Here is a 14545-nt window from a genome sequence, read left to right as displayed (position 1 = left end):
TTTGAAGATTTTGAAAGTAGGACAAATGAGAGCCACATGCCAGGCTCTAAATAGCATCCAGAAAAAGCTGACTGCATCTTCATGCTTCCCAAAACATCCACTCTGAAGTACAGTTCATTTAGACTGACTCAAAGCAGCATTAAACTTTCACACTTCACATTTTGCTTTCACCATGAATGATAGCATTCCCAGCCACACAAAGTCCTATCTAGTACCAATCTACTAAAAAAATGTTGCTCTGTTCCTGAAAACTTAATATAAATTTTATTTTCCTGCCTGTGGTGCCCACCAGCTCATTTTGAAAAGCCTGTCATCTTCTCTTGCAGTTTGTTCATACAGTTTTGGTATACAGTGTTTGGAACAGTTAGAGCTTTCCAGTAAAAGCTGTGAAGTATTGGTTTGGCTCCCTTGTGCAGAGAGATCTTCATAATTTTGCCTGGGGACTCAACAGACTGCTTGAACCAGAGCTCACATCTGCTGTGAATTTGTTCATCCAGCTCCATCTCTCCCCACCTTTCTCCTTGCCCCACTTCCTGCACCTGGAATACTTCTCCAGAGCTAGGTCAGGACATGGAAAAAGTGTGAGGTCGTTAGAAGTTAAAACCAGCAGCTTAACCACCTTACACGGCAAATTTAAGAGGCTTAAACTCACCAAGTGCAGGAGTTGTCAAGTTGGATGTTATGCATTAAGCATGGGAAACTAAATACATGCGACAAATGCATTTTTTTCCATGTGAATTTAATGACTCTCAGCTAATGTATCCAAATTGAGTCATGCATCAGTTATGTCTGAACACAGCAAAATGACAATTAACATTATGTACATAATCAACAACATTTTTTTTTGTTGGTTTCAGTTCAGACCCAATTCCAGCGACTCTGCAGACTTGATATTTCTTCAGCTAAGCTAGTAGTGATCTATTACCTGAGCATCACCCACTTAGAATAATCAGTTGGCTCATCTACATGCATGGAAACAAGATATTTTACAGGTAGCAATTATAAACCACTTGAAAATAAACAGTTCAGATTAGGTTGCCAGTTTATCCAGCACCATAAGCAGCCTTCCATTTGACCTTCCTGTAACATACAGGATCAGGACTTGTTCACCACCGTTAACGGGGGGAAAAATAAAGCCAGCAATGCTGTTTTTCACAATAATTTCAGAGTACTCTGAAACACAAGTGCAGAAATGTTTGTGACACAAGTAAAACATGCTTCACAGAAGAAAGTCCATCTTTCCCCCACACTCAGTAATAAGCTGTTCTGTTTCACAGCATCTAAATAAGTAAACAGTTTGTTGAGGACACTTTGTCACCTCAGATGTAGCTACCCCCAAGTAAAAGAATGTTGTTCTCAGACTCCAGCCTACTGACAGAATTTTACTGACTAAAACTCAGTTGTAACAGTTGCAGCCTGCTCCTGCAAGGCTGAAGGGTCTTGAAGAGGTCACTGCCTGTAAGATTACACAGATCACACAGAGCATATCTGGATGTTGAGGCTGAGGACATCCTGCTTTGAGTCACCACAGTCTGAACAGAGCTGGTTCTTCACTGCATGCACTCATCACTTGTGCTTTCACAGTTGGTCACACAATCTTAGGCCTGAGAGAATCAGATGGGCCCCATCCTTCCCTGACCGAATGCACCTCTAACAGCTTTATTCCACTTGTAAGAACATTTCCAGCAGTGGTATGTTCCACAGCAGATCCCACAATTCTTTCTTCAGGCATAAAGCTGCTTCTTTACCAACTATATGCACATTTATATACATGCTTTCTAAACATGCACGTACAGGAATACCATCATCTAGTTACAGTGTCACTGATCTTTTTTTTTTTTTAATTATCTTAGTGAGTAGATTTTTTCCCATGACAATGCCTTTCTTTTGAGCACATATATCATATTGAGCATTTTGAGGCCAGACTTCTGGGCTATAAGTTAAATACAAAGTGATGCATAGTTACACAACTGTAACAACAAAATCAATCCTCTCACAGATGAAGAGTCGAACAGCAGAAATGGAGCAGAAGTTTCATTCCCACTCAGGCTGGCATCCTGCTGAAAAATATTGTTCTGAGGATCCCACTTCAAAACCTTTGGAAGCATTCCTCAGATGGTTTTGTTGCTAGTCATAAGTCTAAGGTACTACGGTAAAGCCAGAGATATTCAAACTTGTCTAAACAGGTGCACACTAAGTAACTTTCACTCGTATTTATATTTGCTATAAATTAGGTGTTTATATGCTCCAGTATCAGGACTTCAGAGAAAAGACTATCAAGACAAACACTATCAGAAGTAATGGATAGTCATCGACACCGACACATTTCAGTCCTAATGGGGAGTTTTAACTTTAAGCTTGTATTTTAAACAAATCCAAGACAAGAACAGCGTGCATGAAATGCTCTTAAAAATAAGATTTTAGTTTAGTTATGCTTTACAAAAGCCTATGATCAGTTCCTAATTTGAATGTCTTTCTATTTCTGCTTTAAAATATACTATACAAAGTGCAATATATGACGTTAAGTGCAAAAATACAAAGTTGTAAGAATTTCTTACCACTCCTGTCTTTACTTCCCTAAAGCCTCCACTCACCATCCTTCACAGTTTTCAGCCAGGATGCCCTCCACATTTACCACCACCATGCAGAGACAACTCCTATCAAAGTGAAGTGCTACTTTTGTTGTGAAGTACCCATTTCTGCTAAAGCACACTTCGTTGCAATGACACTGTTTTGGTGCACTGACAGTCTGAAAGATACTTGGGATTTAGAAATGCTGCTGTTACCTCTTTTGACAAATACTTCTCATACTGTGCAAAAGTCTTCCATCTGACACACATAATTCCAGAAAGAAAGCAAAACTTAACTGAACATAACCAAAAAACAGTGCAAGCATTTCAATGGGCAGGAAAAGAACGGCCCTGAGTAAATAAGTAGTTTCTCATAGCAAAAGCCTTGAACCAGACATCTCATTTTATCAAGTGTGATTTAATGATACAGTGTAAAGCTACCTCATTGTGGGTTTTCTTTGTTCGCATGTGTGTTTGTTTTTCCTTTCATTTCATTGGCAACTTCATTACTGCAGTTGTTACAGTTCATTAATTGCTTTTTCTCCCCGCTCTTGGTGTTCCAGGATTTTTTCCTTATATTTTGATATACACTGGTTTTTTTTTAATTATTATTATTTTTTAACTTAAAACAAATGATCTTAATTTTTCAAGCTGAACTTTTGCCTGTACAAGCAATTACACCACTCTTGAAAAGCAACTTATTTATGCCAAACAAATGCAGCAATATAGTAGAAATATATTTAGCTTCATGTATGCCACCAAGTAAGCAATGTAATTGGAAGAGAAAATGCAGTTTCTACAAACTTGGGAAAAAAAATTAAATGCAGCCTTCTTTCACACCGGATTATAAGTCATTCATTACCAGATGAAGATTACAGAAAGGATCCAAAGCATAGGCAGATGTTTTATAACTCTTCAGGATAAGGACTGACATCCTTTCCTTGATAGCATCTGCTACTAGCCAGTGCCAGAGATCAGTATAGAAAAACCCCAGAGCACATTCACAGTGGCAGTTCCTGCTCTGTTTGCCAGCACTCCCTTCATCAAGGAGTTTACAGGTACAGGGTACACAGAAATCTCATAAGAATACAAGTGTCCGCTCGCTGCATGGGGAGATGCTGAATCACACCCTCAACAGCTGTTACTGAGCTATTACCAGCTATCCTAAGTGTTTGGTTTAAACAAAAAAACACCAAACAACCACAAACCGCAAGCTATATTTTTACAGATGAAGTATAAACTGCACTTTAGCTAAGTAGAACAAATACCCATCTAAGGTAGAGCATGGATCATGCCTTAGGGAAGCACAAGTTCATGTTTGAAGATTTTTCAGAAGATTTGGAATTTCTGGTCTACAAATTCTTGGATGCACCAAGCTTGGGATAAGAAGCCTGCTTCTTTAGAAGAGCTCAAGCAGAAAGCCAAGAAGATAATTCAACTAGAGTAATAAAACCATCAGTTTTATTTAGTCAGATAACCACAGCCCTGATTCATCACTGCTAGCATTCCCTTGCCTTCTCTGCAAGTTATCTGAGTGCAATGGGTGAAATAAAAATAAATATACATTTTGTCAAGGATTTGGTTAAAAGAAAACCAACTGAAAAAAAAAATCATAACCACTTAGAAATGGATGTTCACACTTCAAAGGTTAGACAGCAAAGATGTAACATGAACAAAATTCTTAAGTGGTCTGCTGCAGAAAAATCCCTCACCACTTTCTAACATTTTTATTTATGTTTACATAAACAGAATAAGTGAGTGATTAAACTCATTAATACTGAAACAGAAGGATAATTAAGCAATTGTACTCATTAATACCTTTTCCAAATTAAAACAATAACAGAACATATATCCAGAGTTTCATCAGTGCTGATATAAAAGTCTTCAGTAGTTACTGCTTTTAAAACATATTACTGGAAGTAAATTACTGTCTCACTGTTATTTAGACTGTGGCAGTCAGAGGTTTTGCATATTTTATGACACATTGCCTTTCTCATTAAAATAACAGAAAAGAAGGCAGGTATCCTCTGTTTCTCAGAAGTTGGGTGAAGGCTGTAACACTCAGATGATGAGAAAAATTAGAAATATTGAAATTCTAGTTGCTAAGGACAGCCTGAAAGATTAACAAAAACAATCCTGTCACCATGTTCCTTCACTTTGAAATTTGATTTCTGAAGTTATGATACACTGGTTGACACAGTATACTAAACGCTGCTTAAATTGAAAAGGCAAAATAAAGCAGCATATCCTTAAAAGAGAGGTTTGACAGGGACTCTAACCAAAAGATTAGAAAGAGATGGTAATTGTAGAATCACAGGATAGCCCAAGTTGGAAGGGACTCATAAGGATCATCAAGCCCAACTCATCTACAGCAAGGAGATTTAAGCACAGGCTTAAAGTAACCACATTCTTAAGCGTCTTCCTGAACAGGTCCTCTGTGGGATCTGTTGCTTGCTTCTAAAATGGAAAACTTTCTGGCACTTGTGGATTTTTACCATGACGCATTTTTAATCCACAGAGATCCTCAGAGTTCATGCAGTTGGCATCAAGAGCTCACTGAAAAGTTAAAGAACTTTCATACAACAATATCTTCCTCAGGTAACGTGATCTCTGGTCTCATGAGCTGTATGTTGCTTACTGAAAGGCAGAAAGCTGAACTGGAATGAAAAAAAACCCTCAAAACCTGTTTTTTTTCACCTAAGTTAGCAAAATATCACCAACAAGTTGTACAGGGGGATAAGTTCTACAACTTTTATGCTTCCAAAGCAGAACTAGAAACAAACCCACACAACACCACTGGTTCTGTGAAGCAATTATCTGCATATTGAAACTTTTTAATTTAATTTAATATAAAAATTACCTTCAGGATTTATCCAATTTCCATGTCAATGCAGCTCAATGTAGATAATGCACAGAATACCATCTTCGTCATCTTCTTAAAATTAACATAAGTTAAATTTAAGAATCCAGTTGGACACAGACACACATGTTCTTTTTTAGGAGTAGAGAAGAACAATCCTATCAGTCTGCTCTCTTGCAATTCTGCATCCCCATTTGGTTAGAACATGCTCACCTTAGTCAGAAGTTGACTAGCTATGAAAATAATCTTACAGGGATAAAAAAGTTGTAGATTTGTGCTACTCCTGTGACAGAACAAATCCACCAAACATTGCAGTTCTGAAATTCAGAACTGGTAGTTTCCTTAAGAGACCTACTTTCTGAGACAAAGAGTGGGTTTTTTTTCCCCACTTTTCCTGAATCAAATACTTTCACTCAGAAGTTGTTGACAAAAAACTTAACTGCATTACAGGCAAAGCTATCAATTGCCACCTCTTAGAGTACCTTTTACCTTGCAAAATATATTTGTTATTTGGATAAGCTTTGTCCAATGGTGAAAACAATAAAAGCAAGAAGGAGGGAACTGCATGTCATTCGTTAAACATTAAAAACTGCATTAACAACTTCAGCCTCTGGAGGCAAAGGTAAAACCTGGAGTTAAAACTGCATTCAAAGGAACAGTGCACATTTGAAATCCTCCTTTATCCTTACAAGCAACAATTCAATTTCTATTATGTCTCTCAATTATGTTGGTCTTTTTCCCTCTAAACACAGTTAGCACCGCTGTCTTTTGACTATTACTGTAGCTGACAGCATCACTTTTTAGTTAACATGACATTAAGGCCCATAAGAATTAAAATTATTTCATTTTATGGCACTTGACAGTTTGCTAGCAGTTCAAAACACTTCTAGACTCACTGCACTACAGAAAGTCAATTTTCTAGTATCAACACTTTCATCAATCATTTAGTACAAGACTTTAAAGTATAACTGAAATTTCTTTGATTTTTCTGAAAGCAAGGGACCTGCTATTTAGAATACACCACTACTTGCACAGCACTCAAACACACCTGCAGGCAGTTGACAAATTGTTCAGGTTAGTTTTAATATTGGGAATAAAAACTCCTGGGAATAAATCTACATTTGAACAAAATCCAGGATTAAAAAACAAAAAACTAAAAAACCACCACAACAACATAAAACAGGAGAAGTAAAGGGGCTTGGTACATTATAAAGTAAGGTTCCCTATAAAATCTACTCTTAGATAAGACCTCTTCCTTTCCTTCAATAATTTGCCATCCTCCGAAAACACAGCAGCTTAGCCATGGTAGACTTTGTGGTCTAAGGCCACAGGAAAAACAAGGTTTGCAGGTGAGCTATTACACGTGATACCAGTAATACCTTGGGTGGGGCAGGGGAAGAGAACTTAAAGAAAACTTTCTTTTAAAGTCCTCTTTAGGAGTTGAAACAGAAGACTGATTTCAAAGGGAGGTGCAAAATAATTTTCAAACAAATCCTTGGTATTGCTATATGTATTTTAATACACGCACATGCATATACATATACACACACCTCTGTGTATGTCAGTGCTTACATCTCTTTGTACAGTTGCCAGCCCCAAACGCTTCACATTCAATCTCCAGTCACCTTAGGGATGAGAGAGTGCCCATCACATCAGGACATTCTCCAACAAGAGGGGTTTTCTCTCTCACACTTCTGAGTGGGCTGGCCCTCCGTGTACCCATGGAGGTCTTTGGCCGAGGGGAATTTCCCTAGGCCTATAATACAGGGTCCACTTGGAACCCTCCATGCACCCATTTGCTTGGAAGCCTCAGCAAGTAGCATCACACTGGAATTCCCCTTTACAGAGAAGTAATATTCAGGTCTCTTCTGGGAGATAAGGCAATATAAAAGTTACCTTGACAAAATACAGACAGTGAAAACTAAAATCAGGCAGCTACAATGAAAACTTCCTAAAGCTTGTCAAGGTAATTTTACATTGGATTGCTCTGATGCACACTGTTGTGCCCACAAAGTTACCAGCCAGCCTATTTTACTCCTTACCAGATAAGATTTTGTCTGTTTTTCTGCCAGAATCAGCAATTTTTCAACAGAATTTCAGCTTTTGATAGAATATAGTTCTCTTCTCCAAGTTCTTGCTACAGACTTGTCTCCATAAGAGACATTTGACTTTATAGATGTGTGGCACATGCATAGAGTCCACGTGTTTAATAAAGTGAAACAAATATTGCAAACATTATATTTTCATAAACACACTTATGCTGATTAATCACTACTGATAATTATCACTGGTCAGATTTTGCCCCCCCCCCCTTCATCACTCATACGCTTTGAAAAGATGTATAATTAAAACAACAACAGATTACATGACGATAAATAAGATGAAAGCAAACCACTGCAGGAACACACTGATAGTAAACTTCACACAGATTGTTTATAAGTATTAAAACAAACAAACAAACAAACAAAAAACATAGTTAATGTTTCACTCAGACTTTAAAATAACCTTCTCCTTGGAAAGTACCTACTTGAATAATCATATTTTTTTCTGTTTAGTGTGGGAAACTTCTTCAAATCTAAGGAACAACAAGATTTTAATTTCTTCTTTGAATATCTGCCACAGTAACACTTCTTCTGAATTAAAATGAGGACATGACCTTCTCCAAAAAGCAAATGGGAATATGAGGCATTTCAACTAGAAGTCAGAGAATGAGCAAAGAAGTCAAAGTCAAAGGCCAGAAACATACCTCATCCACAACAATATATGCCAGGATCAAAATTCATTCCCACATCCCATTACCATACTACTGAAGGAATCCACAGAAGACTGCAACTCTCTCTCTCTCCCACACAATCAGTTTGCATGCAAAACCTCTGCCATTGCTCAACTGAAAAGCAAGGGCTCTGGTCATACTTAATGGTTACTTTACATAAATAAATTTCTTCTTCAAGTCCCTTGAAAACCTGACAACTCTTTTGCCTAATGATGTTTCTGATACAGCGCTATTATTTTTTCTTCAACTGGAAAACAAGCAAACATCTCACCACAAATTTACAATAGCAAAACCAGGGAAAAGTTAATCTAGAAAAATGTATGAGGTCTCTAGAAAAACATATAATCCTGATGGAAACACATGTTCAAACTTAAACTGAAAACAGAGATGCTGTGTTAGAACCACTTTTAAATGACAGGCACATTTTATGAGAAATGAGGGTTTCTCCAAGCACAAAGCTGATTTACATCAAAGGTGAACTTCACAGTGAACTCCAGTTAAAAAGGGAACACCTCTGCTCAGGGGTGAGAACATGGACTATCCGTATCACTTTCTGGAAACCAAAACACAGAGCCTCACTTTGTTAAAATCCTCACAGTAACACCAACAAAAAGGTAATTTGCTCCTATTCCTAAAATGCAGGGGAACCAACCCAATTGCTTCTAGAGCAACGAGCAGATGCTAATCTTCTCTGAGTACAAGCATGAGGAATCACAAGTTTGAGTAACAGGAGACAAGACTTGTAATACTCTGACAGTACTTCTGGCAATGCTAATTGCTTATTTCAAGCACTTCAGTTAATGTCTCTAACAATGTAGGAATTAGTAGCTACTAGAAAGATCTGAATTTCATAGCTGAGACATGCTGCAACTCTTTTGCAAGAGGGACCACAGGATCAGAGTTCACGATGCCTCTTCAAGCCCAGCAACAGTCCAACACACAGGTGCTGTTTACAAATTCCCGTAAGAGGTATTTAAGCTATTAAAAAACTGTGACTGAACACTTGATCCATACGTTGTAACTTCACAAACATTTCATTTCTACTGAGGCAAATACTTAAAAATTACATTACTCTGAAATGATACTAAATCAGCAGCCCAGTTATTTCAAAGAGCTCTTCTGACCGATCAGATGTTACCTCTGTTTATAATCTAAGTGTCTATGAACGAAACAAACACTATAAACTACACTCTTAGGAGGTAAATTCATCTTGGTCCTCCACTTTTCCTTGCATAATATGCCATTCATGATGCTTAAATATATAGTTTATTTTAGTCTGCAGCAACAACAAAATTAACTTGTTGCAGTAGCAACTACTGATACAGTAAAGTTACAAATATATTTTTTCTCCCCTCTTCCACTCGTTCCCTTTCTTCTCCTCCAGAAACATCAACCTGTGCTACCATCTATTAAATAAGTCAAGGAAAATAATTCACAAGAAACACTGAGGCATTTATCTGAGACAAGTAATTTGAAGTTACAGGAACTAGCCTGGGCACAGCAAAGAGCTATTTGTGGTCATTGGTTATTTTTGCATTTAGAAGCCCCCACACACTAGGATTTGACCTCTTTTTCTTTCAAAAGAAGCAACAAACAACATACTTTAGCACAGAATCCACACTTCTTTACAAAAGAGTTTCTCATATAAGAGTAAAGAGACAGCAGGCACTGTTGAACTGCTAATGTTCATAAGCTGAATATTGACAGAAATGTTGCAAAATAAATATGAGAATTTTGACTGTGCTAGTGCTTCGAGTGAGATAAGAGAAAAATAAATGTACATTGTACATACAAGAACTGAACTTGGAATTTCAGGTTGGGAAAACTGAGAAAATTAACCAATGAATGCACAGAAAATTAGGATAAGTTACTTCACAATATTTTCCTACGTTCAAGTAAGTAGTAAAGAATCCTTTTGCTCAGTAACATATATAAACTGGTTCTACAATAGCCACAGATTCAGTTTTCAACTTCATAAAATGAACTTCATTCACTTTAAGGTGAATTCACTTTGAGGACCAAGAAGCATTTCCTTCCTTTTTCAAAGACAGCTATTGAGCAAAATAATACCATGCATTACTGTGAGATTTAACATCTCTTAAGAAAAAAGGTCACAAAATATTCAAGGATTCTAGGAACAAGTTATTATTTCAACAGGTTAGTACTATGTCAGTAAGAAATGTGTAACGAACATTTGTTCAGTAATGTTTCTCATAGCAGCCTTCTTCCATAGCTATGACACAAAGAATTTCCTTTCTGTAATTGTTCAAACTGTTAGTTTTCTGTTCCTGTAAATCTACCACCCTTCCTTTTATCTATCAAAATAGTTTTTCAACTATCAAAATAGTTTTTCAACAGAAAATAATCTTGCACCACAAGTTAAAGATTAGCATAAGCAAAAGGAAGAATTCCTGCACTTCTCCATAGGAAGCATGCAAACAGAAGAAAATTAACATATCTTTTTGTCATAAATCCCTTCTGAAAATAGAACAGCCACATGTTGCATGCTGGGCTGGGGCAGGGCTATACTAAATTCTGCCAAGTACGCAAAACTTTCTGTAAGTCTCTGTAGACAAGTACAAAACATTACTTCACTACGTAAATATAAAGTATGCCAACATCATCAGTTAATGGTTTAGTAACTGTGTCTGATAAACTCTGTTATTTGTCTAGGTGGAAAGATCCAACAACTACTGGGCACCTCCCAGAAAGAGATCATTGTAGCACTACAGCTGTACCTACCAAAGCAAATAAACCAAGTTGGAGTATTTTCCACTGGTTGCTCTCCTCTATTTTTCAGCCTCTAGTTTGTAGAAGCAAAAAAATGCACATGGATGTTAATGTGATAAACATCAGCCACATCTTGCAAAGATCCATACCCTGTGCCTGTTGCATACTTCAGTTTTCATGACTCACCTCTGACTTTCCAAAGGAATACAAGTCCTTCCTGAACAATGTGCACCTAACAATACATAGTACATGCTCACAATAGAAATTGTGAGATGTGAAGCGTGGAAGAATTTCCACATCCTTCAATTCTTCTGAACACAGTTGAGCACAGTCATCCCAAAATGAGATGGAAGTGCTGCCTCTATGAAAGTGAAAATGTAGTTCTCTCCCCTTGTGTGAATCCACAGATATAGGATTCAATACAGTGTGATTATTCATAGCAAGAAGCTTCTTATACCACTTCTGTCATCATGTACCCACTAGGCTTGAAGAGGCTCCATGCCAATTTAACTTCTGCTTTCCTATAGAATGGGAACAGTATCCACAACATAAGGAAGGTTGACTTACAGTAAGTGGGCAGTCCCTCAGAGCTGACTGTGTAGAATACAAATCTCTTCTTTTAGGGTGGCAGAAGTCCAAGCAATTCCATTAGGCAAAACCTGGGAAGCTCATGCGAGCCCACTGCTGGATCTGAAAACAAACAAACCAGACTTAAAACTTCCAGCTACTTTGTCCTCCCATACCTGTAAAGTATGAGGAAAATAGGGAGTATGATCTATCAATATCTGGAAAGATTTTTACTCTTTTTTTTTCCTCTTATGTTGTTGTTAACTAAATCCTTGCCCTAAAATACAGCACCTATAACTACATCTTCCTCTCCTGAAGGGTATACGTTAGAAGGTCAAGTTGCAAAACTCTCCTACAACAAAGTTTTAGTCTACTAACACACTACCTGACTAATACATTTTGTAACAGAAATCTTTCTTGCCCAAAGGGTCAAGAATTCTGCACAACAGGTGCAACTCTGCTTAGGGTCTGGGAAACTCACTTTCACCCATCTTGTCAGAACAAAGAAGAAAAAGAGTCTTGCATGGGAGGAGAAGCTGGGGGTTATTACCATCTTTGACAAACTCCTACCATTATTCAGCTGTTGCTTTCTAGCAACCAACACACAGTTTTGTATTTAGTCAGATGCACTTTCTCTGAAGACAATCCAAACCCGTGTCTGGATACCAGATCTCATTCTCTGTTTACAAAAGCTAGCGTATCCTCGAGTTTCCTACAGGGCTTTGATACTTTCCTGATCTTTCTTCAAGATCAACAGGAAAGAACAGAATTCCACAAATTATGCGTACCCTTGATTCAAAAGTGTTAACCACTATGTGAGTTTGAAAAAAAAAAAGAATTATATATAGAGAGTATACAGCTTTAGCAGTTATAATTTAACACTTCTACATGCTGTGAATAGACCATACAGCTTCTTTTCAGAAGTGGAACTGAATTACTTTGAATTTGCTGAGTTAGTGCATTACTGCCCTCGTTTAGTATTATTCTTAAAATGTTGGCACGTTTTCCAGAGAATGAGCAAATGAATCCTTCCTTCTGTTTTCAAGTCACTGAGCTTTGAGTAACACATTTGCCTTCTTTTATCTATTGTCTATATTTAATAACTCCTAATTTCATGTTTACACTTTATTCCTCGCATCTTCTGTTTTTTACACTCCTAGAAATGCCACCACCACCCCCAGCTGGTTTGAAATCACAACATCTGTGATCTAATTTTAGGATTTGATCTTTTCACATATGATCTCGTGTATCAAAATATTAAGGCTGGAAAAACTGAGTTAACCATGATATTTTATATGAATTCAAAGTTCTTTTATTTGTCCTGCCTTTCAAGATTGGTGACTTAAAACAGCTTTTAATGCAATAGCTCACTGACATTTTTTAGCCTGTAGGAGCCTGTAGTGGGCAGAGGCAGCTGAAATAATAACATATTTGAGTGATGAACTGGGTTTATGATTTTATTAGTCAGATTTCCCAAATCTATGGCTGGCGTTTTTCCCAGTACCTCAAAAATTAAGCCGTTTCACATTAAAAACTTCCAGCCAATCACGCATTATAAACTTCCTATGTTCAATAATCCCCTAAAAATAAATGCAAACACCTAGCTTTGCAAAACACGGCCTTTAACTTTTTGTGTTGTTTCTATGAACAAAGTAGGGAAATAGAAGGAATAATCTGATATAGATTACTCTGAGACAATTACATTACTCATCAGGAATATATTACATATCACACTGAAATAGCAGGAACCCTAAAGGGGATTCACAAGGTCAGATCTTATGCAGTAGTACCAACAGGTCACAGGACAAGAAAGCTATGAGTTACACAAAACAGCATCTTACAGCTCTCCACTTTCTTTTGCAGCCCCTTGTGCAAGAGTTTTGGCCTTGCCTTCACAACTGTCGCATTTGTGACCTACATGCCACATAGGACAAGCCCAGTATATAGGTTTCCACCTTGAATGATGTTCCTAAAGGTACTTGAGAAGACTGTCAGGGAACAGAGACATTTCAAACTGTCTATGCAAATAAAATCCTTTTTTTTTTTTTTTCGGGAAGGAGAGGAATATTGCATGGCATAAAACATCTCTTCTGCTCTTTTAAGATAAAGATCAAATTGTAAATATGGAGGTCAAATGCAGGAGTTCCTTGATCATACAAATATCTATATAACTCCAGCCTGTTTCACATCTTATCTAGTAAACATAACAACAGGTAGAAAGTTATTTTTATGATTTTTTTTTCTGTTGTTTCTGAGTATTTTGCAATATAGGTGCACACTTCCTATAACCATCTGGGAAATCCAGACCAAACAAGCTGCAATACTTAACAGTCTGTTGGTCAATCTATGTTTTTTTTGTTGTTGTTGTTGTTTTGTTTTCTTTCTTTTTTTTTTTTTTTTTTTGTACTTCTGAAAGAAAACCAAAATCCCCACTTGTGGAGACCCAACACAAAACTTCTAGCTATCATGTTCACAGACATCAGAAAATTCAGAGTGTGATATACTGGAATAGAATGACAAAAGGAAGTCCACACATAACTCTCAGTGGGGAGCTACAGCTCACGTCCGCATCACAGGAAGATGCTCCTTTAATGCAGAACAAAGGAAATCAATTATCTGGCACCTGAGGAAATTTAAAAAGAAAAAAAAAAAGAATACACAGTAGTTGATTTTTTCACAACTCCACAACAATTTGTTCAGTTGTTTTATGTAGCTTATCTAGAATTGGTACAGTACATTTCTAAGTGTTTCTGGAAAAGCCTGCAACAAATAAATGCCAAATCTGGCAATTAGATGTCATTTGGTACAAACATGCAGCAGGCAGAACTAGGCTCTTCAGGAGTGACTGGCCAATTCTCTTCCTTCTTAATGTTTGCCATTTGTTCCTGCTGCAACTCCTAGTCAAGCCAGTAGCAGCATGTCTGGAATGAGATTGGGAAACTAGTCCAAGTAACTCAAGTCATTGAGCTAATAACTCAGAGAGGAAAAAAGCCAGATTTTTAGTCACACTGTTAGCTGAACCAGCTCACTGCATGGATGCCAATA

The 14545-nt window shown here is 37.3% G+C and overlaps 1 protein-coding gene across 2 annotated transcripts in view; it reads right to left on the bottom strand.

Annotated features, from left to right (window-relative positions):
• OSBPL3 (oxysterol binding protein like 3) overlaps positions 1 to 11617 on the bottom strand; it is a 68124-nt gene extending 56507 nt beyond the window's left edge. For both annotated transcript variants that reach the window (XM_065752906.1, XM_065752907.1), the window contains exon 1: positions 11501 to 11617. The gene's annotated coding sequence lies outside the window, so the exon portion shown is untranslated. The remainder of the gene's footprint in view (positions 1 to 11500) is intronic.
• Between the last annotated feature and the right edge of the window lie 2928 nt (positions 11618 to 14545).

This window comes from Cyrtonyx montezumae, unplaced genomic scaffold (assembly GCF_038088225.1).
Source record: "Cyrtonyx montezumae isolate F1298 unplaced genomic scaffold, pur_monq_1.0 scaffold_8, whole genome shotgun sequence".
Classification (NCBI taxonomy): domain Eukaryota; kingdom Metazoa; phylum Chordata; class Aves; order Galliformes; family Odontophoridae; genus Cyrtonyx; species Cyrtonyx montezumae.
The sequence above is the reverse complement of the archived record's forward strand: the minus strand, read 5'-3'. Positions and strand labels throughout refer to the sequence as shown.